The following is a 21,542-nucleotide window of genomic DNA, read 5'->3' as shown; positions in this document are numbered from 1 at the left end:
AAAAAATGTTTATTTATTTCACACATAATTATTTTTACACATTTTTTATTATTCTTGCCAACGAGAAGGAGGGCGGGTCTGTCTTTTAGGCCTCGGCGATTTTTTTGGGGGGGATGGTAATTTTAATTTTTTTTGCGGCGATATTGGAACACCACCGACAGCACCCTCCTCCTCCAAAGACAGCTCTCGATCCCAATCCTCTTCCTGACTTAATTGACTTCCAATATCGGTATTTTCTAAGTATTCTTCAAATATTTCATTTTCTCGACTTAATCGTTTACGCATTCTATCATCGGTAATTGTCTTTTGTTGCTTAACAATCGGCGTAGATGCTTTCCTCTTCCAAGATTCTACATTTTTTAAGAGACTCGGGAATTTTCTACTCTGATCGTTTTCTCTCTCGCTGAGATATTCTTTCATTTTGCGTGTCATAGTATTTAAACGAACCTCCGCAGCGTCGCCAGCGTTAACTCCCTCGGGCGTTTTGAAGGGTGAATAAATTTGCGAGGTGAACGGGGAATTTAATGGAGCAACAGGTCCGGGGGCTTGAAAGTTTGTAATTTCAACTTTAGGTACCGGTATCGCTTTTCTCATTTCCCGGGCCTCGCTCAGTATTTTTAGAAATTCTCGCAATTTAGAGCGGCTGTTTAAATTAGAAGTTAATATATTTTGCAACTCATTATCTAATAAGTTATAATACGTTTCCTGGGGAGAAACAAGCTGTTTATTTTCTTGAGATATTTGTCCGACACTCGAGGCGGGAACTAAAATCATTTTTTTCATTTTATCTTTTATTGAATAAATTGGCAATTAAAGGAACAATAGAGCCTAATAAAGCCGGTATGAAGAATCCCGTACCTTTCTGAATTATTAGAGCACGCTTCTTTTTTTGCGAAATTTTCGGACTGGCTAAGAAACGTATTGTTTTTTTATATTTAGAAAGTTGTTTTTTTTTGGCTTTAGATAATATAATTCCACCACCTTTCAAGTTTTTGCAAACGCTTTGTAAGGCTTTTAATTGCTTTGGAGAACTGTTAGCTAATAAAGTTTTACGTACCCCTCCTTTAGATTTATACAATAAATTTAAATATGGATAGTGTGTTTTAAACCTGTCAGAGGGATTTGCAATAGGAGTAGTTTTTTTACGTACTGTCTTTTTTGGTGTCATTTTCTTTAATGAACTTGATAATAATATAGTAAATTATTTATTATTGGAAAAAACTACCATTTGTGGTCCGTTTTGATTAAATGTGTACGATCTTAATCGTAAGCTATCTGGAGTGGTTACAGATGTGTCTATAAATAGCGAATTGTAAGGTTCTCCAGTAGCCATATCGTAGGCCATTTTAATTATTTTTGTGTTATTTGGAGATATTTGATTGGCCAGATATTGGATTTGACTTAGATCTCGAGGAGATTTAAACAGATTTAGATATGACATATTAAGAGAGATTAAACGAGATTGTTTGCCTCGAGGAAATAGGGTTTGTGAGATTAATACAACTGAAATTTCATAATGATGACTGTCTACGGTAACTAATTTCGCAATTTGATCATTTTTGTAAAGTTCGTCTGCTAAATCGTCAATAATAAGTAAAGAATTTTTATTTGATTCCCAGAACTCGCTGTCCATTGGCGGAAGTCCTTGAATAAACTCTATATCGGTTAAAAACTGAGATAAATCGTGGTAACCTGATTGCCAAACCGAATAACAATAAATAATTTTAATAGGAGGTTTATCAATTAATTCATTCCTCCATCTAATTAGTGAGTTCGTCCATGCTGACTTGCCCGACATAGTAGGGCCTGATACCATCATTCGAAACGGTGAAAGAAATTTTATATAAGACATTACTGTTTAAACAAAGACAACATACTACGTATTTTGTTAGTACATTGTCTGTTTTATAGAATATATGAAAAAATAAACACATTTTTAAATTTAAAAAACTATTTTATTAAAGTTTAATGTTTCTTATCAAAACTATCCCTTCACCAGTTATATAAAGTTTCAAAACAACATACAAAAATAACATTTTGAATAAAAAATAAAATCATAATATCTACTTCACCAAAAAAAACTATTAATTCCCGTTTTTTAGTAAAAATTCAATTTTGGAAGTTAAAAGTTTAAATCTTAGGTTATTTAAAAATAAAGTATTTACTCGATTTTCGGAAGAGATTTCATTTACGATAACTATGTGGTTAAATGACACCTGTTTTGCAAGTTTTTTTGTTACATGATTTTTAGATTTATAATTAAAAGACAACTTTATTTTACAATTCGCCATTTTCACATTCTAAATATCCATAGGGAACACTGGAAATATTATCTTGTAGCACACGTTTACAAAAAGTCTTTTTGAAAGTTTTACTTAAGTTGCCAACACGTAAAAGCATTTTGTACTTATCTTTTATTACGTTAAAGGGAATTTTCACCTTAAACTCGGTATTTGGCAAAAAAATCATTTGTTTGAAGGCGTCGAAATGTATGATGTCTGAGTTTTCCCTGGTAAGAGTTATTCCTTTAAGTTTTATAATTGTCCGATTATTTTCAAGTTTATAGCTGTAGCTTTTTGGTCCAGTTGATACGAATTTTGTGATATATGAATTCGGAGTCTCGCACGTAAGTTCACCTAAATTACCACCAAGGGGGGGTAGCCACTCGTGTGGTTTATGTGTAAATTTTATTCCGTCCGTGTCATAATAAATTACACGCTTCCCCAGCCTATTAATTAGCTTATGCAGATGAATACGACCGTAACTGGTGACAAAGGAAGCCACTATAACGTTACCTTTGCGAAAAGTTGGTGCAAGCTCACTTTTTTTTTTATAGCTTACCATGGCAACATCGTTGTTGATTAAATGAAAGTCTGTTAATTTATTCGATGTGTCTGCTATAATCTCGGTGAATTGGGAGTATCTATGAATAATTTTAGTTGATGATTTGTCCATTCTTAACGCCATTCTGCCATATAACGAATTTTGCGCCAATTTCGCGGAAGTTCTTAAGGATGGGTTATCAACAATTTCCTCAGGCTCTAACCTTACTCCATCAGCTTCGTATATCGCGTCTAAATACTCTTTTTGCTCTTGATATGTTTTAATATTGGGTGGAAATCCTGAATTTTTAACTTTTGCTCTAAAAAAAATGTCTATATATGGTTTGAAAAAATTTGTTGTAATACTATAGTGATATACTTCGAAAATTTCTAATAGTTTGTAGTTACATTCTTTTATTGAATAGTAGATTTCCACCGAGGGTAAGACTACCGTTATAGCGCGTTCGTCAATACTGTGGGTACATTTGCTGTCATTATTTATTACACAACTTCCGCATAAAGGATAATAAAGTTTTTTATTAAATCGGTATGGAAGAACGGGTAAGTAGAGGTCTCTGGGGGGGAGTATTCGACAACTAATTATTCCAAAATACGCGTCTGGGGCATAATCAAAATTGTGTGTGATAACTTTAACATTTTTACAACCGTATTCCATTTTTTGTAAACAATAGGCATACAGACTACAAAAGTCAAAATATCGGATTTGTTCTCCAAGTAAGGGCTCTACTTCATGATACAGCTTGATTGTTTCTACACGGCCACCTACTAGCGAATCTCTAGGGTTAATTTTAGGAATGATTTTAATTGTATTAAAAAATGCTTTCGCCTCGACATTTTTTCTCAACAGTTCTAATATCTCACATTCAAAAATTTGAATATATGTATGGTTTGGTAAATTTTGTTCAATAAATTCTTTTCGGTCTAATTCCCTTTCTCTAATTTCTTTGAATGTTTTTCCGACAATTGAATTAAAGCTCGAGCCAGAAAAATGTTTTGGACAACCGTGCCAGAAATCACCCATTACATCAATTACTATGGGTGGATTTTCACAGTAACCATCTACAAAATACGGTCCTACAGACTGTTCTCCCCCTGAACTTCTGACAGTTTGCAAAATTAAATTATTTTCCTTCTCGTACCAAGATAAATATTTTAATGCAATCTCGCTTTGATTCTGTCTACTTGCCAAACCGATAGCAGGAATAGTACATAGTGTATATGGTTCTAAAAACTTGTCAATAAATACATTATTAAGTGCCCCGGAAAGAGAAATACCCCCATAATTACTGATATCAATTTCAATTAGTTCTTTATATAAGATGCGAAATTTCTGCATAGCTAAGCGTAATAAATTACAATCTAAAAGACAATACGCTCTGGATTCTGATTTAATACAATAGACCGGTTCGAGCTGTTTGTGTGAATACCAATTTTTAAATTCTCGGTATTCAAATTCTTTCATTTTATGGGGTTCAAAGTATTTTTCGTCCGGAATTTTACCTGAATAGTTCAAAGTGTCTTTCGTCCAAAAAATATAGGGAAAATATCCTTTAGATTGAGGCAAAGAAAACATTTTAGGAAAATGTCTTAAAGGAGCACTAACATAGTTCAAAGAATCTACAAAACGAATGTCTACCCCTTTAATATAAATAGTGAGTATCTTGGCTCCATCGTAAATAACCTCGGGAATGACATGATTAATTAATTTAGAAATAATAAACATTCCGTCGAAAGATCTTAGATTATGGGCCATTACGATGAGGTTGGTAAATTTCGGCCTAATTGTTTTTCGCTTTCGTTTCCCATCCGTAAGTAAAACAGTTTCATGTTGAAACAAAAAATTGAGAAAGTTATTTACACAATATTGTCCTTCAAAAACCGTGGTTTCCACAGGCTGATTTAAAATTTCACTTTGGGCCACTAAGAGCATGGGTTTATGCACATTATTCTCGATTATGGTTTCAATATCGAAATATACATAGGATCTTGGATTCTTTTTAAATGTCGACTGTTTAACATAATGTTGGTTTGGAGGATGATCGATTTTACAAGATTCGCAAGCTGTTTCACATTTGTGAGTTTTTGAAGTTTCAAATTGAACACAGCATTTTTCGCATCTGTGGAAAAGCTTGCAAGTTTCATTTTTTAGGTGAATACTATAACATTCCCCTTGTTTTAAATATCTATTGCAAAGTTTACAACGAATTAACGGAATTTCTAAAATTTCGTGAAATTCTCGACCTAAACATCTTTTACATTTAATATTTCTAGTGTCAAAACAGTGGTGCTTGTTTCTATGTGTGGTGGAATAAAAAATTTTTTCGCAATTTAAACATGAAGCTACACCGCCCCAAATGGAATGAAGATTTTTAGCTAAATGAACGTGCGTGCCAATTTTTACAAGTAGAATTTTGTGTTCGGCAGGAGGAAAACCCTTGAAATAAATTTGAAAATTTTCCGTTGCGTTAAATATTATTATCTGATACTTTGGGGCTAAATATGATTGAAATTTAGCTATATCACCAATTTCTACAGCGCCTCGAGCAATTCCTACATCATCGTGTAATTTCTTAGCGGCTTTAGTTTGTAATTTACTACGAAAGAATGTTAAGGTTCGATATTCTTTAAGAACGGTTGTTAATGGAAGTTTATTCTTTTTGTACTCGGCAATTTCACAGAGCTTTATTCCGACTGTAAGGGCTCTTGCTACGCACAAATTATCGATATTATTGATATAGTAAAAATTGGTTTTAGTTTTTAAAAAAGCATCAAGATCGATAATATCTCTATTTTTTAGAGATAAAAATTTTTTTCCCATTTTCTGTGGGGATTTCAAAAGAATTATACTAAATTTAATTTCTCCATCTAGTAAGAAATCTTTTTTTGATTGAGCAACGCGAGCTATATGGTTAAATATTCGCGAAACAGTTAACTGATCAATTTTAATAAATTTAATGTTAATTGGATGTTCTAAATTTTCCGATTGAATTGCAAATCTGAGGAAATCGAAACCGGGTGCTTCTTGTCTTACGTATTTGATAATTTTGGACAGAATCTTTTCAAATACTGTAAAAAATAAATGTGTGGGGATTTCGTTTAAGTATATTAGTTCTAGGTCAATGTCCAGTTGTTTACATTTCCACTTTTTTGAATTTCTAGGGCTTAATTTTTTAATTTTATAAAACTTTTTATAATTAAAACTGTTTAACGATGAAAAGTCTAATTGAGAGTCCGAATCGTATTCGTCGGAGTCTTCCATGTTCTAATTTCGTTTCCAGGTCTAAAATATTATTCTAATTACTATTACGAATAATTAATTAATGAGTTTAACTTGCCTTCGTGGGTGGAACAACAATTTTTCCTTCCGTCTGCTCAATTAATTTTTTCAGCCTGTTTGTTGAGTTTATTATTCGAATAACATCCATGGATAGGGTGTTAGCTAAGAATTTCACCCTCTTATAATCACCCTTCCAGAGTTCATCTTGGGGAAGATGTTTGATGTTTTTATATGAATATATCTGGATATCTAGATATAATCCCTTGTCGCTCGCTTTTTTTCTCGGAGTTTTAGTTTCGTAAGACACTCCCCCTTTCTTGACTTTCACTGATTGTTCGATTCCAACTTGTTCGATGTTTGACATGCGACGAACCTCTTGAATATAGTCCCCATCCGATTCGTCCGACTCTATTAACATCTCCTGTTCAGGACTATCGAAAACTGAAACTACCTGACTCTCGGAGATTTGACTATTACTTGTGGAAGCCATTTTAGCCTGTTATGATTCAATAGAAAATTTTGCCCTTTTATACCAAATGTATTTTTCATTAATTTTTTTCAAAATATAAAACCTTGAATATTAAAGTGATTAATACTACAAGGATAGAACCTAGTTATAATTTATCAGTATGTAAATGGTATTTAAAATTGTTTGTGAATGTCAATTTAAATATAGACATGTATAAAAATATAAAATTATTAATTATTTTTTTGAAGGACTTTATATTTAATTTTCGTGACAAAAAAGACAACGCCCTAAGAGTTTTAATATTATTTTGCTTTAAAAATCGATTATGGATGTAAGAATTTTGGTAATTACAGGGTTAGATGTTTTAAAATTCTATGGGAAGAAATATATTTCTGCGAGGTATAAAATTTAAACGAATGGATAAAATTATATTTCTGCAGGGTGTATTTGATAAAAAATTGTATTTTGACTTGATTTTAAAACAGGTTAAAATCAGGATGTAAAAATTAAATATTCTGAAATTTTTCTTATAAAAAGACTGTCTTTCACCGTGTTCCTTTTATAAACCATGGGCTCTCGCGAAGTTTTGACTGTTTCTGGTAAGATTACTCATCCTCTCGCTATTAACCCTTTTTCACTAAAATATTTAGCTTTACGTAAAGTTAGGAATTATAACCTTTTTAAAATTAACGATATTTCAATTAGAGTTGAAAATTACTGTATGAGAACTGTCTTTCTTGAGTGTAAAACATTAATAGAACCCTTTAACAAAATTGTTTTTGCCTGTCCCTTTATAAAAAATTCTTTCAAATTATCACCAGCTGTTTTCGCTTCGGTTTTTTCTAGAAGAATCAATAACAATTCTTGTCTATTTGACGTTCATTCTGTTAATTTTGTCTGTCCCCACGAGGCTTTTGAGTTTGACGGCTTATTGTTCCACACTCAATCCTCTCTTGAAGGCTGGTTTTCTTACGAAATTTTACGCCTAATTGGAAAACATATGCGCCTATATAAAAATTTAAATAAGATCCCATGGTTCCGTCAACATAAAAACCGTAGGAGCCTTCAACGTGATCTTTTAATACTCTTTCAATTACAACAAGTTTCCTTTTTCCGAAAAAAACATTTATCTATTACCACTGACTTTCGCCTAACACGGTATAACATCCGTTTGGAATTAGGCATGATCGTTCTATTTTTTATTAATGATTTGGATCGACAAGAAGTTAAAATAGTTACAACTTTAGAGTAAGGAATACTAATTTTAAAAAAATAATTACAATAATTAAAATAAATATTTTTATTTAGTTGCAAATTATCTCGACCGAATCAAAATTTAAACGATCGTCGGCAACTTTTCCAACTGCGACTCAAGGTAATTACAAAAATTTATTTATTTTTTAAAAAAACTAAAACTATTTATTTTTTGAAATAGGACTCAAACCTGATAAAATTTTAATTTTTTTATTTAAAGACTTTTTTGTGTTTTTATTTTTTTTAATTTGTTTATTTTGGTGAAAGGTTTTAATTTTTAAAATGTTTTATATTTTTTATTTTAAATGTTTTTATTTTAGAAAGTTTAAGTGTTTAAATATGTTTTCCAAATCAACTAGCTTTATTAATTTAATTCAGGCGGTGGAGGTTGTTTTTAATATTTCATAATCTACTTTTTCTTTTTTAACTAGCTTTATTAATTTAATGTTGGGATTGGTGTAAAGTTCTTTTTTCTCTATATTAAAAAATCCTTTGTTTTCATCTTTTTTATTCAACGCATTTTCAAGAATTTTTATTAGTACATTTTGTACTAGATTTAATGTTTTTCTATTATTATTATTTTTTTTGTTTCTTCATCTCTTGCGCTATCTTTTTTTGTTTCTTCATCTTTTTCGCTATATACACTTGATCCTACCGCTCATATCAAACGACCCATTGATTATTTATTATTCTTTCTGGTTTTTTTCCGGTTCTTTTTCATGTATTCTATGTACTTTTTTATACTAATATCTGTTAAACTTTAATGTTTTATGTTTGTTTTTGTAATTGATTAGTATATTAACTGAAAAATGTCTAAGTACATTTTGTACTAGGTTGTTTTTTTAAAAATTGAATATAATTGTTTTTATTAATTTATAAAAACATGTTTAAGAAGGATAGTGATAATTAGTTAACCTTCGTTGTATTAAAAATTAATAATTATTCCCAAAGACAATATTTTTAAATTTTTAAATAAAAGTCGGGCTTAAACTATAAAATCTCAATGTAAAGGATTTTACCAGGAGAAATCTAGACTCAAGATGTCTGGTGAATTACATCTAAAGCCTGTACTTTCTTTGCCGCGATCTTTAAAATTGTTTCTCTTCGAGTAGTAAGAATGTTTATTCTTTGTAATACTCGTCAAATTTCGCGATGGAATCACAAGAATTTAAAGTCTGAACTTCGTATGTTAGATCAAATTCAACATGTTGGCATTGAACAACATTCGATCTGTTTTAATTCAGACATTCTCGAACTGTATACTTCCGAAGCGATTAAGACCAAAACCAGTGTTTTATTCGTGCGATGATAGAGCAACAAAAAGAATTCTTGTGGTAAATATTTTTTAGATATATTCGTTTTTAATAGGTTAATTTATTTATATTTATAAATTCTAGCCTGAATTTCCAACCCGACATCTCGTTTTGTACCGAAGAGGAAAAATACCTTCTACGAATTGATGTAATTATAATTATTTTTATTATACACTTAAAATATTTTTTAACATTTGTTTTTATATTTTTCAGCCTTCAAATTATTTATACAACCTTCTTTAATTCTTTATTATTAATTTTGTTAGCTTTTAGTTTTATTGTTAGTGTTTCATATGTTGTTAAGTGTTTAAAAAATATATTGAAATATCATAGTTATTAAATATTACAATAACTAATTGTGTTTTTTTGACTACTTAAACTAGCATTGTTTTTAAAATAATAAAATATTTGCGAATAACTTATTTATATTAGTTTAATTATTTAAAGTATTTTGGGTGGGGCCAAAACCGCCAAGGGTATAAAGCGAAGGTCGCGAATTCGTTTCCCCATCTCGCAAATAACTAATTAGCATTTTAAACGGCGAAAAAACGAAAAAAACGAAAAAAATGACACCAAAAGTAAATTAACATAAGTATTTGGTGGGGTTACATATTACCGCCGATATCTCGGTTCGACCTTGTCCGATCGTGACCAAACTTGTTGATTTGATAGACCGAGGCTTAGTGGTTGTGTACAGTTGTCAGGCGTCGAGGTCAAAGAGCATCTTCAAGGTGAAATTTGAAAACAAAAATATTTTCGATTTTTCCAAAACTTTTTGTTAAATATTTTGGGGGGGTGGGGGGTTGTTTTGTCGGCCATCTTGGCGGCCATCTTGGATTTACATGTTCATATTTAGTTATTCTCTACTCACGTGGCCTAATGGATAAGGCGTCTGACTTCGAATCAGAAGATTGCAGGTTCGAGTCCTGCCGCGGACGAGCTTCATAACGATTACCCTAGATTGTTTAGCTTACATTTTTTGTACAATGTCTGATTACGTCATAACACCGTCCACGTGGCCTAATGGATGAGGCGTCTGACTTAGAATCAGAAGATTGCAGGTTAGAGTCCTGCCGCGGACGAGCTTCATAATGATTTCCCTAGATTGTTTAGCTTACATTTTTTATACAATGTCTGATTACGTTATAACAAAGTTCACGTGGCCGAATGGATAAGGCGTCTGACTTCGAATCAGAAGATTACAGGTTCAAGTCCTGCCGCGGACGAGCGTCATAATGATTTCCCTAGATTGTTAAGCTTACATTTTTTATACAATGTCTGATTACGTCATAACACCGTCCACGTGGCCTAATGGATAAGGCGTCTGACTTCGAATCCGAAGATTGCAGGTTCGAGTCCTGCCGCGACGAGCCTCATAATGATTTCCCTAGATTGTTTAGCTTACATTTTTTATACAATGTCTGATTACGTAATAACACCGTCCACGTGGCCTAATGGATAAGGCGTCTGATTTCGAATCAGAAGATTGCATGTTCGAGTCCTGCCGCGGACGAGCTTCATAATGATTTCCCTAGATTGTTTAGCTCACTTTGTTTATACAATGTCTGACTACGTCATAACACCGTCCACGTGGCCTAATGGATAAGGCGTCTGACTTCGAATCAGAAGATTGCAGAATCGAGTTCTGCCGCGGACGAGCTTCATAACGATTACCCTAGATTGTTTAGCTTACATTTTTTATACAATGTCTGATTATGTCACAACACCGTCCACGTGGCCTAATGGATAAGGCGTCTGACTTCGAATCAGAATATTGCAGGTTCGAGTCCTGCCGCGGACGAGCTTCATAATGATTTCCCTAGATTGTTTAGCTTACATTTTTTATACAATGTCTGATTACGTAATAACACCGTCCACGTGGCCTAATGGATAAGGCGTCTGATTTCGAATCAGAAGATTGCATGTTCGAGTCCTGCCGCGGACGAGCTTCATAATGATTTCCCTAGATTGTTTAGCTCACTTTGTTTATACAATGTCTGACTACGTCATAACACCGTCCACGTGGCCTAATGGATAAGGCGTCTGACTTCGAATCAGAAGATTGCAGAATCGAGTCCTGCCGCGGACGAGCTTCATAACGATTACTCTAGATTGTTTAGCTTACATTTTTTATACAATGTCTGATTATGTCACAACACCGTCCACGTGGCCTAATGGATAAGGCGTCTGACTTCGAATCAGAAGATTGCAGGTTCGAGTCCTGCCGCGGACGAGCTTTATAATGATTTCCCTAGATTGTTTAGCTTACATTTTTTATACAATGTCTGATTACGTAATAACACCGTCCACGTGGCCTAATGGATAAGGCGTCTGACTTCGAATCAGAAGATTGCAGGTTCGAGTGCTGCCGCGGACGAGCTTCATAATGATTTCCCTAGATTGTTTAGCTTACATTTTTTATACAATGTCTGATTACGTCAATACACCGTCCACGTGGCCTAATGGATAAGGCGTCTGACTTCGAATCAGAAGATTGCAGGTTCGAGTCCTGCCGCGGACGAGCTTCATAACGATTACCCTTGATTGTTTAGCTTACATTTTTTAAACAATGTCTGATTACGTCATTACACCGTCCACGTGGCCTAATTGATAAGGCGTCTGACTTAGAATAGAAGATTGCAGGTTCGAGTCCTGCCGCGGACGAGCTTCATAACGATTACCCTAGATTGTTTAGCTTACATTTTTTATACAATGTCTGATTACGTCACAATACCGTCCGCGTGGCCTAATGGATAAGGCGTCTGACTTCGAATCAGAAGATTGCAGGTTCGAGTCCTGCCGCGGACGAGCTTCATAATGATTTCCCTAGATTGTTTAGCTTACATTTTTTATACAATGTCTGATTACGTTATAACAAAGTCCACGTGGCCGAATGGATAAGGCGTCTGACTTCGAATCAGAAGATTGCAGTTTCGAGTCCTGCCGCGGACGAGTTTCATAAACGATTACCCTAGATTGTTTAGCTTACATTTTTTATACAATGTCTGATTACGTCATAACACCGTCCACGTTGAATAATGGATAAGGCGTCTGACTTCGAATCAGAAGATTGCAGGTTCGAGTCCTGCCGCGGACGAGCTTCATAATGATTTCCCTAGATTGTTTAGCTTACATTTTTTATACAATGTCTGATTACGTCATAACACCGTCCACGTGGCCTAATGGATAAGGCGTCTGACTTCGAATCAGAAGATTGTAGGTTCGAGTCCTGCCGCGGACGAGCTTCATAATGATTTCCCTAGATTGTTTAGCTTACATTTTTTATACAATGTCTGATTACGTCATAACACAGTCCACGTGGCCTAATGGATAAGGCGTCTGATTTCGAATCAGAAGATTGCATGTTCGAGTCCTGCCGCGGACGAGCTGCATAATGATTTCAATAGATTGTTTAGCTCACTTTGTTTATACAATGTCTGATTACGTCATAACACAGTCCACGTGGCCTAGTGGATAAGGCGTCTGACTTCGAATCAGAAGATTGCAGGTTCGAGTCCTGCCGCGGACGAGCTTCATAATGATTTCCCTAGATTGTTTAGCTCACTTTGTTTATACAATGTCTGAATACGTCATAACACCATCCACGTGGCCTAATGGATAAGGCGTCTGACTTCGAATCAGAAGATTGCATGTTCGAGTCCTGCAGCGGACGAGCTTCATAATGATTTCCCTAGATTGTTTAACTTACATTTTTTATACAATGTCTGAATACGTCATAACACCATCCACGTGGCCTAATGGATAAGGCGTCTGACTTCGAATCAGAAGATTGCAGGTTCGAGTCCTGCAGCGGACGAGCTTCATAATGATTTCCCTAGATTGTTTAACTTACATTTTTTATACAATGTCTGATTACGTCATAACACAGTCCACGTGGCCTAATGGATAAGGCGTCTGACTTCGAATCAGAAGATTGCAGGTTCGTGTCCTGCCGCGGACGAGCTTCATAATGATTTCCCTAGACTGTTTAGCTTACACTTTTTATACAATGTCTGATTACGTCATAACACCGTCCACGTTGCATAATGGATAAGGCGTCTGATTTCGAATCAGAAGATTGCATGTTCGAGTCCTGCCGCGGACGAGCTGCATAATGATTTCAATAGATTGTTTAGCTCACTTTGTTTATACAATGTCTGATTACGTCATAACACAGTCCACGTGGCCTAGTGGATAAGGCGTCTGACTTCGAATCAGAAGATTGCAGGTTCGAGTCCTGCCGCGGACGAGCTTTATAATGATTTCCCTAGATTGTTTAGCTCACTTTGTTTATACAATGTCTGAATACGTCATAACACCATCCACGTGGCCTAATGGATAAGGCGTCTGACTTCGAATCAGAAGATTGCAGGTTCGAGTCCTGCAGCGGACGAGCTTCATAATGATTTCCCTAGATTGTTTAACTTACATTTTTTATACAATGTCTGATTACGTCATAACACAGTCCACGTGGCCTAATGGATAAGTCGTCTGACTTCGAATCAGAAGATTGCAGGTTCGTGTCCTGCCGCGGACGAGCTTCATAATGATTTCCCTAGACTGTTTAGCTTACACTTTTTATACAATGTCTGATTACGTCATAACACCGTCCACGTTGCATAATGGATAAGGCGTCTGTCTTCGAATCAGAAGATTGCAGGTTCGAGTCCTGCCGCGGACGAGCTTCATAATGATTTCCCTAGATTGTTTAGCTCACTTTGTTTATACAATGTCTGAATACGTCATAACACCGTCCACGTGGCCTAATGGATAAGGCGTCTGACTTCGAATCAGAAGATTGCAAATTCGAGTCCTGCCGCGGACGAGCTTCATAACGATTACCCTAGATTGTTTAGCTTACATTTTTTATACAATGTCTGATTATGTCCCAACACCGTCCACGTGGCCTAATGGATAAGCCGTCTGACTTCGAATCAGAAGATTGCAGGTATGAGTCCTGCCGCGGTAGAGCTTCATAACTATTACCCTAGATTGTTTAACTTACATTTTTTATACAATGTCTGATTACGTCTTAACACCGTCCACGTTGCATAATGGATAAGGCGTCTGATTTCGAATCAGAAGATTGCATGTTCGAGTCCTGCCGCGGACGAGCTTCATAATGATTTCCCTAGATTGTTTAGCTTACATTTTTTATACAATGTCTGATTACGTCATAACACCGTCCACGTGGCCTAATGGATAAGGCGTCTGACTTCGAATCGGAAGATTGCAGGTTCGAGTCCTGCCACGGACGAGCTTCATATCGATTACCCTAGATTGTTAAGCTTACATTTTTTATACAATGTCTGATTACGTGATAACACCGTCCACGTGGCCTAATGGATAAGGCGTCTGACTTCGAATCAGAAGATTGCAAGTTCGAGTCCTGCCGCGGACGAGCTTCATAATGATTTCCCTAGATTGTTTAGCTTACATTTTTTATACAATGTCTGATTACGTCATAACAAAGTCCACGTGGCCGAATGGATAAGGCGTCTGACTTCGAATCAGAAGATTGCAGGTTCGAGTCCTGCCGCGGGCGAGCTTCATAATGATTTCCCTAGACTGTTTAGCTTACATTTTTTATACAATGTCTGATTACGTCATAACACCGTCCACGTGGCCTAAAGGATAAGGCGTCTGACTTCGAATCAGAAGATTGCAGGATCGAGTCCTGCCGCGGACGAGCTTCATAATGATTTCCCTAGATTGTTTAGCTTACACTTTTTATACAATGTCTGATTACGTCATAACACAGTCCACGTGGCCTAATGGATAAGGCGTCTGACTTTGAATCAGAAAATTGCAGGTTCGAGTCCTGCCGCGGACGAGCTTCACAATGATTTCCCTAGATTGTTTAGCTTACATTTTTTATACAATGTCTGATTACGTCATAACACCGTCCACGTGGCCGAATGGATAAGGCGTCTGACTTCGAATCAGAAGATTGCAGGTTCGAGTCCTGCCGCGGGCGAGCTTCAAAATGATTTCCCTAGACTGTTTAGCTTACATTTTTTATACAATGTCTGATTACGTCATAAAACCGTCCACGTGGCCTAAAGGATAAGGCGTCTGACTTCGAATCAGAAGATTGCAGGATCGAACCTGCCGCGGACGAGCTTCATAATGATTTCCCTAGATTGTTTAGCTTACACTTTTTATACAATGTCTGATTACGTCATAACACAGTCCACGCGGCCTAGTGGATAAGGCGTCTGACTTCGAATCAGAAGATTGCAGGTTCGAGTCCTGCCGCGGACGAGCTTCATAATGATTTCCCTAGATTGTTTAGCTCACTTTGTTTATACAATGTCTGAATACGTCATAACACCATCCACGTGGCCTAATGGATAAGGCGTCTGACTTCGAATCAGAAGATTGCAGGTTCGAGTCCTGCAGCGGACGAGCTTCATAATGATTTCCCTAGATTGTTTAACTTACATTTTTTATACAATGTCTGATTACGTCATAACACAGTCCACGTGGCCTAATGGATAAGGCATCTGACTTCGAATCAGAAGATTGCAGGTTCGTGTCCTGCCGCGGACGAGCTTCATAATTATTTCCCTAGACTGTTTAGCTTACACTTTTTATACAATGTCTGATTACGTTATAACACCGTCCACGTTGCATAATGGATAAGGCGTCTGACTTCGAATCAGAAGATTGCAGGTTCGAGTCCTGCCGCGGACGAGCTTCATAATGATTTCCCTAGATTGTTTAGCTTACATTTTTTATACAATGTCTGATTACGTCATAACATCGTCCACGTGGCCTAATGGATAAGGCGTCTGACTTCGAATCGGAAGATTGCAGGTTCGAGTCCTGCCGCGGACGAGCTTCATAACGATTACCCTAGATTGTTACGCTTACATTTTTTATATAATGTCTGATTACGTCATTACACCGTCCACGTGGCCTAATTGATAAGGCGTCTGACTTCGAATCAGAAGATTGCAGGTTCGAGTCCTGCCGCGGACGAGCTTCATAATGATTTCCCTAGATTGTTTAGCTTACATTTTTTATACAATGTCTGATTACGTCATAACACCGTCCACGTGGCCTAATGGATATGGCGTCTGACTTCGAATCGGAAGATTGCAGGTTCGAGTCCTGCCACGGACGAGCTTCATATCGATTACCCTAGATTGTTAAGCTTACATTTTTTATACAATGTCTGATTACGTGATAACACCGTCCACGTGGCCTAATGGATAAGGCGTCTGACTTCGAATCAGAAGATTGCAAGTTCGAGTCCTGCCGCGGACGAGCTTCATAATGATTTCCCTAGATTGTTTAGCTTACATTTTTTATACAATGTCTGATTACGTCATAACAAAGTCCACGTGGCCGAATGGATAAGGCGTCTGACTTCGAATCAGAAGATTGCAGGTTCGAGTCCTGCCACGGACGAGCTTCATATCGATTACCCTAGATTGTTAAGCTTACATTTTTTATACAATGTCTGATTACGTGATAACACCGTCCACGTGGCCGAATGGATAAGGCGTCTGACTTCGAATCAGAAGATTGCAGTTTCGAGTCCTGCCGCGGGCGAGCTTCATAATGATTTCCCTAGACTGTTTAGCTTACATTTTTTATACAATGTCTGATTACGTCATAACACCGTCCACGTGGCCTAAAGGATAAGGCGTCTGACTTCGAATCAGAAGATTGCAGGATCGAACCTGCCGCGGACGAGCTTCATAATGATTTCCCTAGATTGTTTAGCTTACACTTTTTATACAATGTCTGATTACGTCATAACACAGTCCACGCGGCCTAGTGGATAAGGCGTCTGACTTCGAATCAGAAGATTGCAGGTTCGAGTCCTGCCGCGGACGAGCTTCATAATGATTTCCCTAGATTGTTTAGCTCACTTTGTTTATACAATGTCTGAATACGTCATAACACCATCCACGTGGCCTAATGGATAAGGCGTCTGACTTCGAATCAGAAGATTGCAGGTTCGAGTCCTGCAGCGGACGAGCTTCATAATGATTTCCCTAGATTGTTTAACTTACATTTTTTATACAATGTCTGATTACGTCATAACACAGTCCACGTGGCCTAATGGATAAGGCGTCTGACTTCGAATCAGAAGATTGCAGGTTCGTGTCCTGCCGCGGACGAGCTTCATAATGATTTCCCTAGACTGTTTAGCTTACACTTTTTATACAATGTCTGATTACGTCATAACACCGTCCACGTTGCATAATGGATAAGGCGTCTGACTTCGAATCAGAAGATTGCAGGTTCGAGTCCTGCCGCGGACGAGCTTCATAATGATTTCCCTAGATTGTTTAGCTTACATTTTTTATACAATGTCTGATTACGTCATAACATCGTCCACGTGGCCTAATGGATAAGGCGTCTGACTTCGAATCGGAAGATTGCAGGTTCGAGTCCTGCCGCGGACGAGCTTCATAACGATTACCCTAGATTGTTACGCTTACATTTTTTATATAATGTCTGATTACGTCATTACACCGTCCACGTGGCCTAATTGATAAGGCGTCTGACTTCGAATCAGAAGATTGCAGGTTCGAGTCCTGCCGCGGACGAGCTTCATAATGATTTCCCTAGATTGTTTAGCTTACATTTTTTATACAATGTCTGATTACGTCATAACACCGTCCACGTGGCCTAATGGATATGGCGTCTGACTTCGAATCGGAAGATTGCAGGTTCGAGTCCTGCCACGGACGAGCTTCATATCGATTACCCTAGATTGTTAAGCTTACATTTTTTATACAATGTCTGATTACGTGATAACACCGTCCACGTGGCCTAATGGATAAGGCGTCTGACTTCGAATCAGAAGATTGCAAGTTCGAGTCCTGCCGCGGACGAGCTTCATAATGATTTCCCTAGATTGTTTAGCTTACATTTTTTATACAATGTCTGATTACGTCATAACAAAGTCCACGTGGCCGAATGGATAAGGCGTCTGACTTCGAATCAGAAGATTGCAGGTTCGAGTCCTGCCGCGGGCGAGCTTCATAATGATTTCCCTAGACTGTTTAGCTTACATTTTTTATACAATGTCTGATTACGTCATAACACCGTCCACGTGGCCTAAAGGATAAGGCGTCTGACTTCGAATCAGAAGATTGCAGGATCGAGTCCTGCCGCGGACGAGCTTCATAATGATTTCCCTAGATTGTTTAGCTTACACTTTTTATACAATGTCTGATTACGTCATAACACAGTCCACGTGGCCTAATGGATAAGGCGTCTGACTTTGAATCAGAAAATTGCAGGTTCGAGTCCTGCCGCGGACGAACTTCACAATGATTTCCCTAGATTGTTTAGCTTACATTTTTTATACAATGTCTGATTACGTCATAACACCGTCCACGTGGCCGAATGGATAAGGCGTCTGACTTCGAATCAGAAGATTGCAGGTTCGAGTCCTGCCGCGGGCGAGCTTCATAATGATTTCCCTAGACTGTTTAGCTTACATTTTTTATACAATGTCTGATTACGTCATAACACCGTCCACGTGGCCTAACGGATAAGGCGTCTGACTTCGAATCAGAAGATTGCAGGATCGAACCTGCCGCGGACGAGCTTCATAATGATTTCCCTAGATTGTTTAGCTTACACTTTTTATACAATGTCTGATTACGTCATAACCCAGTCCACGCGGCCTAGTGGATAAGGCGTCTGACTTCGAATCAGAAGATTGCAGGTTCGAGTCCTGCCGCGGACGAGCTTCATAATGATTTCCCTAGATTGTTTAGCTCACTTTGTTTATACAATGTCTGAATACGTCATAACACCATCCACGTGGCCTAATGGATAAGGCGTCTGACTTCGAATCAGAAGATTGCAGGTTCGAGTCCTGCAGCGGACGAGCTTCATAATGATTTCCCTAGATTGTTTAACTTACATTTTTTATACAATGTCTGATTACGTCATAACACAGTCCACGTGGCCTAATGGATAAGGCGTCTGACTTCGAATCAGAAGATTGCAGGTTCGTGTCCTGCCGCGGACGAGCTTCATAATGATTTCCCTAGACTGTTTAGCTTACACTTTTTATACAATGTCTGAATACGTCATAACACCGTCCACGTGGCCTAATGGATAAGGCGTCTGACTTCGAATCAGAAGATTGCAAATTCGAGTCCTGCCGCGGACGAGCTTCATAACGATTACCCTAGATTGTTTAGCTTACATTTTTTATACAATGTCTGATTATGTCCCAACACCGTCCACGTGGCCTAATGGATAAGGCGTCTGACTTCGAATCAGAAGATTGCAGGTTCGAGTCCTGCCGCGGTAGAGCTTCATAACTATTACCCTAGATTGTTTAACTTACATTTTTTATACAATGTCTGATTACGTCTTAACACCGTCCACGTTGCATAATGGATAAGGCGTCTGATTTCGAATCAGAAGATTGCATGTTCGAGTCCTGCCGCGGACGAGCTTCATAATGATTTCCCTAGATTGTTTAGCTTACATTTTTTATACAATGTCTGATTACGTCATAACACCGTCCACGTGGCCTAATGGATATGGCGTCTGACTTCGAATCGGAAGATTGCAGGTTCGAGTCCTGCCACGGACGAGCTTCATATCGATTACCCTAGATTGTTAAGCTTACATTTTTTATACAATGTCTGATTACGTGATAACACCGTCCACGTGGCCTAATGGATAAGGCGTCTGACTTCGAATCAGAAGATTGCAAGTTCGAGTCCTGCCGCGGACGAGCTTCATAATGATTTCCCTAGATTGTTTAGCTTACATTTTTTATACAATGTCTGATTACGTCATAACAAAGTCCACGTGGCCGAATGGATAAGGCGTCTGACTTCGAATCAGAAGATTGCAGGTTCGAGTCCTGCCGCGGACGAGCTTCATATCGATTACCCTAGATTGTTAAGCTTACATTTTTTATACAATGTCTGATTACGTGATAACACCGTCCACGTGGCCTAATGGATAAGGCGTCTGACTTCGAATCAGAAGATTGCAAGTTTGAGTCCTGCCGCGGACGAGCTTCATAATGATTTCCCTAGATTGTTTAGCTTACATTTTTTATACAATGTCTGATTACGTCATAACAAATTCCACGTGGCCGAATGGATAAGGCGTCTGACTTCGAATCAGAAGATTGCAGGTTCGAGTCCTGCCGCGGGCGAGCTTCATAATGATTTCCCTAGACTGTTTAGCTTACATTTTTTATACAATGTCTGATTACGTCATAACACCGTCCACGTGGCCTAAAGGATAAGGCGTCTGACTTCGAATCAGAAGATTGCAGGATCGAGTCCTGCCGCGGACGAGCTTCATAATGATTTCCCTAGATTTTTTAGCTTACACTTTTTATACAATGTCTGATTACGTCATAACACAGTCCACGTGGCCTAATGGATAAGGCGTCTGACTTTGAATCAGAAAATTGCAGGTTCGAGTCCTGCCGCGGACGAGCTTCACAATGATTTCCCTAGATTGTTTAGCTTACATTTTTTATACAATGTCTGATAACATCATAACACCGTCCACGTGGCCGAATGGATAAGGCGTCTGACTTCGAATCAGAAGATTGCAGGTTCGAGTCCTGCCGCGGGCGAGCTTCATAATGATTTCCCTAGACTGTTTAGCTTACATTTTTTATACAATGTCTGATTACGTCATAACACCGTCCACGTGGCCTAAAGGATAAGGCGTCTGACTTCGAATCAGAAGATTGCAGGATCGAACCTGCCGCGGACGAGCTTCATAATGATTTCCCTAGATTGTTTAGCTTACACTTTTTATACAATGTCTGATTACGTCATAACACAGTCCACGCGGCCTAGTGGATAAGGCGTCGTACTTCGAATCAGAAGATTGCAGGTTCGAGTCCTGCCGCGGACGAGCTTCATAATGATTTCCCTAGATTGTTTAGCTCACTTTGTTTATACAATGTCTGAATACGTCATAACACCATCCACGTGGCCTAATGGATAAGGCGTCTGACTTCGAATCAGAAGATTGCAGGTTCGAGTCCTGCAGCGGACGAGCTTCATAATGATTTCCCTAGATTGTTTAACTTACATTTTTTATACAATGTCTGATTACGTCATAACACAGTCCACGTGGCCTAATGGATAAGGCGTCTGACTTCGAATCAGAAGATTGCAGGTTCGTGTCCTGCCGCGGACGAGCTTCATAATGATTTCCCTAGACTGTTTAGCTTACACTTTTTATACAATGTCTGAATACGTCATAACACCGTCACGTGGCCTAATGGATAAGGCGTCTGACTTCGAATCAGAAGATTGCAAATTCGAGTCCTGCCGCGGACGAGCTTCATAACGATTACCCTAGATTGTTTAGCTTACATTTTTTATACAATGTCTGATTATGTCCCAACACCGTCCACG

The 21,542-nt window shown here is 37.7% G+C and overlaps 35 non-coding genes across 35 annotated transcripts; all 35 read left to right on the top strand.

The window, feature by feature from the left end:
• Positions 1-10,884: 10,884 nt before the first annotated feature.
• Positions 10,885-10,957, top strand: TRNAR-UCG (transfer RNA arginine (anticodon UCG)). Its single transcript has one exon. It is a non-coding gene; the product is annotated as a tRNA-Arg (tRNA).
• Positions 10,958-11,316: 359 nt separating this feature from the next.
• Positions 11,317-11,389, top strand: TRNAR-UCG (transfer RNA arginine (anticodon UCG)). Its single transcript has one exon. It is a non-coding gene; the product is annotated as a tRNA-Arg (tRNA).
• A 71-nt stretch (positions 11,390-11,460) lies between these two features.
• TRNAR-UCG (transfer RNA arginine (anticodon UCG)) lies at positions 11,461-11,533 on the top strand. Its single transcript has one exon. It is a non-coding gene; the product is annotated as a tRNA-Arg (tRNA).
• Positions 11,534-11,604: 71 nt separating this feature from the next.
• On the top strand, positions 11,605-11,677 carry TRNAR-UCG (transfer RNA arginine (anticodon UCG)). The gene has a single exon. It is a non-coding gene; the product is annotated as a tRNA-Arg (tRNA).
• Positions 11,678-11,891: 214 nt separating this feature from the next.
• TRNAR-UCG (transfer RNA arginine (anticodon UCG)) lies at positions 11,892-11,964 on the top strand. The gene has a single exon. It is a non-coding gene; the product is annotated as a tRNA-Arg (tRNA).
• Positions 11,965-12,035: 71 nt separating this feature from the next.
• Positions 12,036-12,108, top strand: TRNAR-UCG (transfer RNA arginine (anticodon UCG)). The gene has a single exon. It is a non-coding gene; the product is annotated as a tRNA-Arg (tRNA).
• A 216-nt stretch (positions 12,109-12,324) lies between these two features.
• On the top strand, positions 12,325-12,397 carry TRNAR-UCG (transfer RNA arginine (anticodon UCG)). Its single transcript has one exon. It is a non-coding gene; the product is annotated as a tRNA-Arg (tRNA).
• Positions 12,398-12,612: 215 nt separating this feature from the next.
• Positions 12,613-12,685, top strand: TRNAR-UCG (transfer RNA arginine (anticodon UCG)). Its single transcript has one exon. It is a non-coding gene; the product is annotated as a tRNA-Arg (tRNA).
• A 359-nt stretch (positions 12,686-13,044) lies between these two features.
• TRNAR-UCG (transfer RNA arginine (anticodon UCG)) lies at positions 13,045-13,117 on the top strand. Its single transcript has one exon. It is a non-coding gene; the product is annotated as a tRNA-Arg (tRNA).
• A 215-nt stretch (positions 13,118-13,332) lies between these two features.
• Positions 13,333-13,405, top strand: TRNAR-UCG (transfer RNA arginine (anticodon UCG)). The gene has a single exon. It is a non-coding gene; the product is annotated as a tRNA-Arg (tRNA).
• A 1,079-nt stretch (positions 13,406-14,484) lies between these two features.
• On the top strand, positions 14,485-14,557 carry TRNAR-UCG (transfer RNA arginine (anticodon UCG)). The gene has a single exon. It is a non-coding gene; the product is annotated as a tRNA-Arg (tRNA).
• Positions 14,558-14,628: 71 nt separating this feature from the next.
• On the top strand, positions 14,629-14,701 carry TRNAR-UCG (transfer RNA arginine (anticodon UCG)). The gene has a single exon. It is a non-coding gene; the product is annotated as a tRNA-Arg (tRNA).
• A 215-nt stretch (positions 14,702-14,916) lies between these two features.
• On the top strand, positions 14,917-14,989 carry TRNAQ-UUG (transfer RNA glutamine (anticodon UUG)). The gene has a single exon. It is a non-coding gene; the product is annotated as a tRNA-Gln (tRNA).
• A 71-nt stretch (positions 14,990-15,060) lies between these two features.
• On the top strand, positions 15,061-15,133 carry TRNAR-UCG (transfer RNA arginine (anticodon UCG)). The gene has a single exon. It is a non-coding gene; the product is annotated as a tRNA-Arg (tRNA).
• Positions 15,134-15,347: 214 nt separating this feature from the next.
• TRNAR-UCG (transfer RNA arginine (anticodon UCG)) lies at positions 15,348-15,420 on the top strand. Its single transcript has one exon. It is a non-coding gene; the product is annotated as a tRNA-Arg (tRNA).
• Positions 15,421-15,635: 215 nt separating this feature from the next.
• TRNAR-UCG (transfer RNA arginine (anticodon UCG)) lies at positions 15,636-15,708 on the top strand. The gene has a single exon. It is a non-coding gene; the product is annotated as a tRNA-Arg (tRNA).
• Positions 15,709-15,923: 215 nt separating this feature from the next.
• Positions 15,924-15,996, top strand: TRNAR-UCG (transfer RNA arginine (anticodon UCG)). The gene has a single exon. It is a non-coding gene; the product is annotated as a tRNA-Arg (tRNA).
• Positions 15,997-16,067: 71 nt separating this feature from the next.
• On the top strand, positions 16,068-16,140 carry TRNAR-UCG (transfer RNA arginine (anticodon UCG)). Its single transcript has one exon. It is a non-coding gene; the product is annotated as a tRNA-Arg (tRNA).
• A 215-nt stretch (positions 16,141-16,355) lies between these two features.
• On the top strand, positions 16,356-16,428 carry TRNAR-UCG (transfer RNA arginine (anticodon UCG)). The gene has a single exon. It is a non-coding gene; the product is annotated as a tRNA-Arg (tRNA).
• A 71-nt stretch (positions 16,429-16,499) lies between these two features.
• Positions 16,500-16,572, top strand: TRNAR-UCG (transfer RNA arginine (anticodon UCG)). The gene has a single exon. It is a non-coding gene; the product is annotated as a tRNA-Arg (tRNA).
• Positions 16,573-16,930: 358 nt separating this feature from the next.
• TRNAR-UCG (transfer RNA arginine (anticodon UCG)) lies at positions 16,931-17,003 on the top strand. The gene has a single exon. It is a non-coding gene; the product is annotated as a tRNA-Arg (tRNA).
• Positions 17,004-17,218: 215 nt separating this feature from the next.
• On the top strand, positions 17,219-17,291 carry TRNAR-UCG (transfer RNA arginine (anticodon UCG)). The gene has a single exon. It is a non-coding gene; the product is annotated as a tRNA-Arg (tRNA).
• A 215-nt stretch (positions 17,292-17,506) lies between these two features.
• TRNAR-UCG (transfer RNA arginine (anticodon UCG)) lies at positions 17,507-17,579 on the top strand. The gene has a single exon. It is a non-coding gene; the product is annotated as a tRNA-Arg (tRNA).
• A 71-nt stretch (positions 17,580-17,650) lies between these two features.
• On the top strand, positions 17,651-17,723 carry TRNAR-UCG (transfer RNA arginine (anticodon UCG)). The gene has a single exon. It is a non-coding gene; the product is annotated as a tRNA-Arg (tRNA).
• Positions 17,724-17,938: 215 nt separating this feature from the next.
• On the top strand, positions 17,939-18,011 carry TRNAR-UCG (transfer RNA arginine (anticodon UCG)). The gene has a single exon. It is a non-coding gene; the product is annotated as a tRNA-Arg (tRNA).
• A 71-nt stretch (positions 18,012-18,082) lies between these two features.
• On the top strand, positions 18,083-18,155 carry TRNAR-UCG (transfer RNA arginine (anticodon UCG)). The gene has a single exon. It is a non-coding gene; the product is annotated as a tRNA-Arg (tRNA).
• A 215-nt stretch (positions 18,156-18,370) lies between these two features.
• TRNAQ-UUG (transfer RNA glutamine (anticodon UUG)) lies at positions 18,371-18,443 on the top strand. The gene has a single exon. It is a non-coding gene; the product is annotated as a tRNA-Gln (tRNA).
• A 71-nt stretch (positions 18,444-18,514) lies between these two features.
• TRNAR-UCG (transfer RNA arginine (anticodon UCG)) lies at positions 18,515-18,587 on the top strand. The gene has a single exon. It is a non-coding gene; the product is annotated as a tRNA-Arg (tRNA).
• Positions 18,588-18,801: 214 nt separating this feature from the next.
• Positions 18,802-18,874, top strand: TRNAR-UCG (transfer RNA arginine (anticodon UCG)). Its single transcript has one exon. It is a non-coding gene; the product is annotated as a tRNA-Arg (tRNA).
• Positions 18,875-19,089: 215 nt separating this feature from the next.
• TRNAR-UCG (transfer RNA arginine (anticodon UCG)) lies at positions 19,090-19,162 on the top strand. The gene has a single exon. It is a non-coding gene; the product is annotated as a tRNA-Arg (tRNA).
• A 647-nt stretch (positions 19,163-19,809) lies between these two features.
• Positions 19,810-19,882, top strand: TRNAR-UCG (transfer RNA arginine (anticodon UCG)). The gene has a single exon. It is a non-coding gene; the product is annotated as a tRNA-Arg (tRNA).
• Positions 19,883-19,953: 71 nt separating this feature from the next.
• Positions 19,954-20,026, top strand: TRNAR-UCG (transfer RNA arginine (anticodon UCG)). Its single transcript has one exon. It is a non-coding gene; the product is annotated as a tRNA-Arg (tRNA).
• A 503-nt stretch (positions 20,027-20,529) lies between these two features.
• On the top strand, positions 20,530-20,602 carry TRNAQ-UUG (transfer RNA glutamine (anticodon UUG)). Its single transcript has one exon. It is a non-coding gene; the product is annotated as a tRNA-Gln (tRNA).
• A 71-nt stretch (positions 20,603-20,673) lies between these two features.
• TRNAR-UCG (transfer RNA arginine (anticodon UCG)) lies at positions 20,674-20,746 on the top strand. The gene has a single exon. It is a non-coding gene; the product is annotated as a tRNA-Arg (tRNA).
• A 502-nt stretch (positions 20,747-21,248) lies between these two features.
• On the top strand, positions 21,249-21,321 carry TRNAR-UCG (transfer RNA arginine (anticodon UCG)). The gene has a single exon. It is a non-coding gene; the product is annotated as a tRNA-Arg (tRNA).
• The last annotated feature ends 221 nt before the right edge of the window (positions 21,322-21,542 follow it).

The sequence above is a fragment of the Leiobunum rupestre genome, chromosome 9, assembly GCF_980474605.1.
Source record: "Leiobunum rupestre chromosome 9, qqLeiRupe1.1.hap1, whole genome shotgun sequence".
NCBI lineage: Eukaryota > Metazoa > Arthropoda > Arachnida > Opiliones > Sclerosomatidae > Leiobunum > Leiobunum rupestre.
Note: the sequence above shows the minus strand (reverse complement) of the source record. Positions and strands in the feature narration are given on the sequence as shown.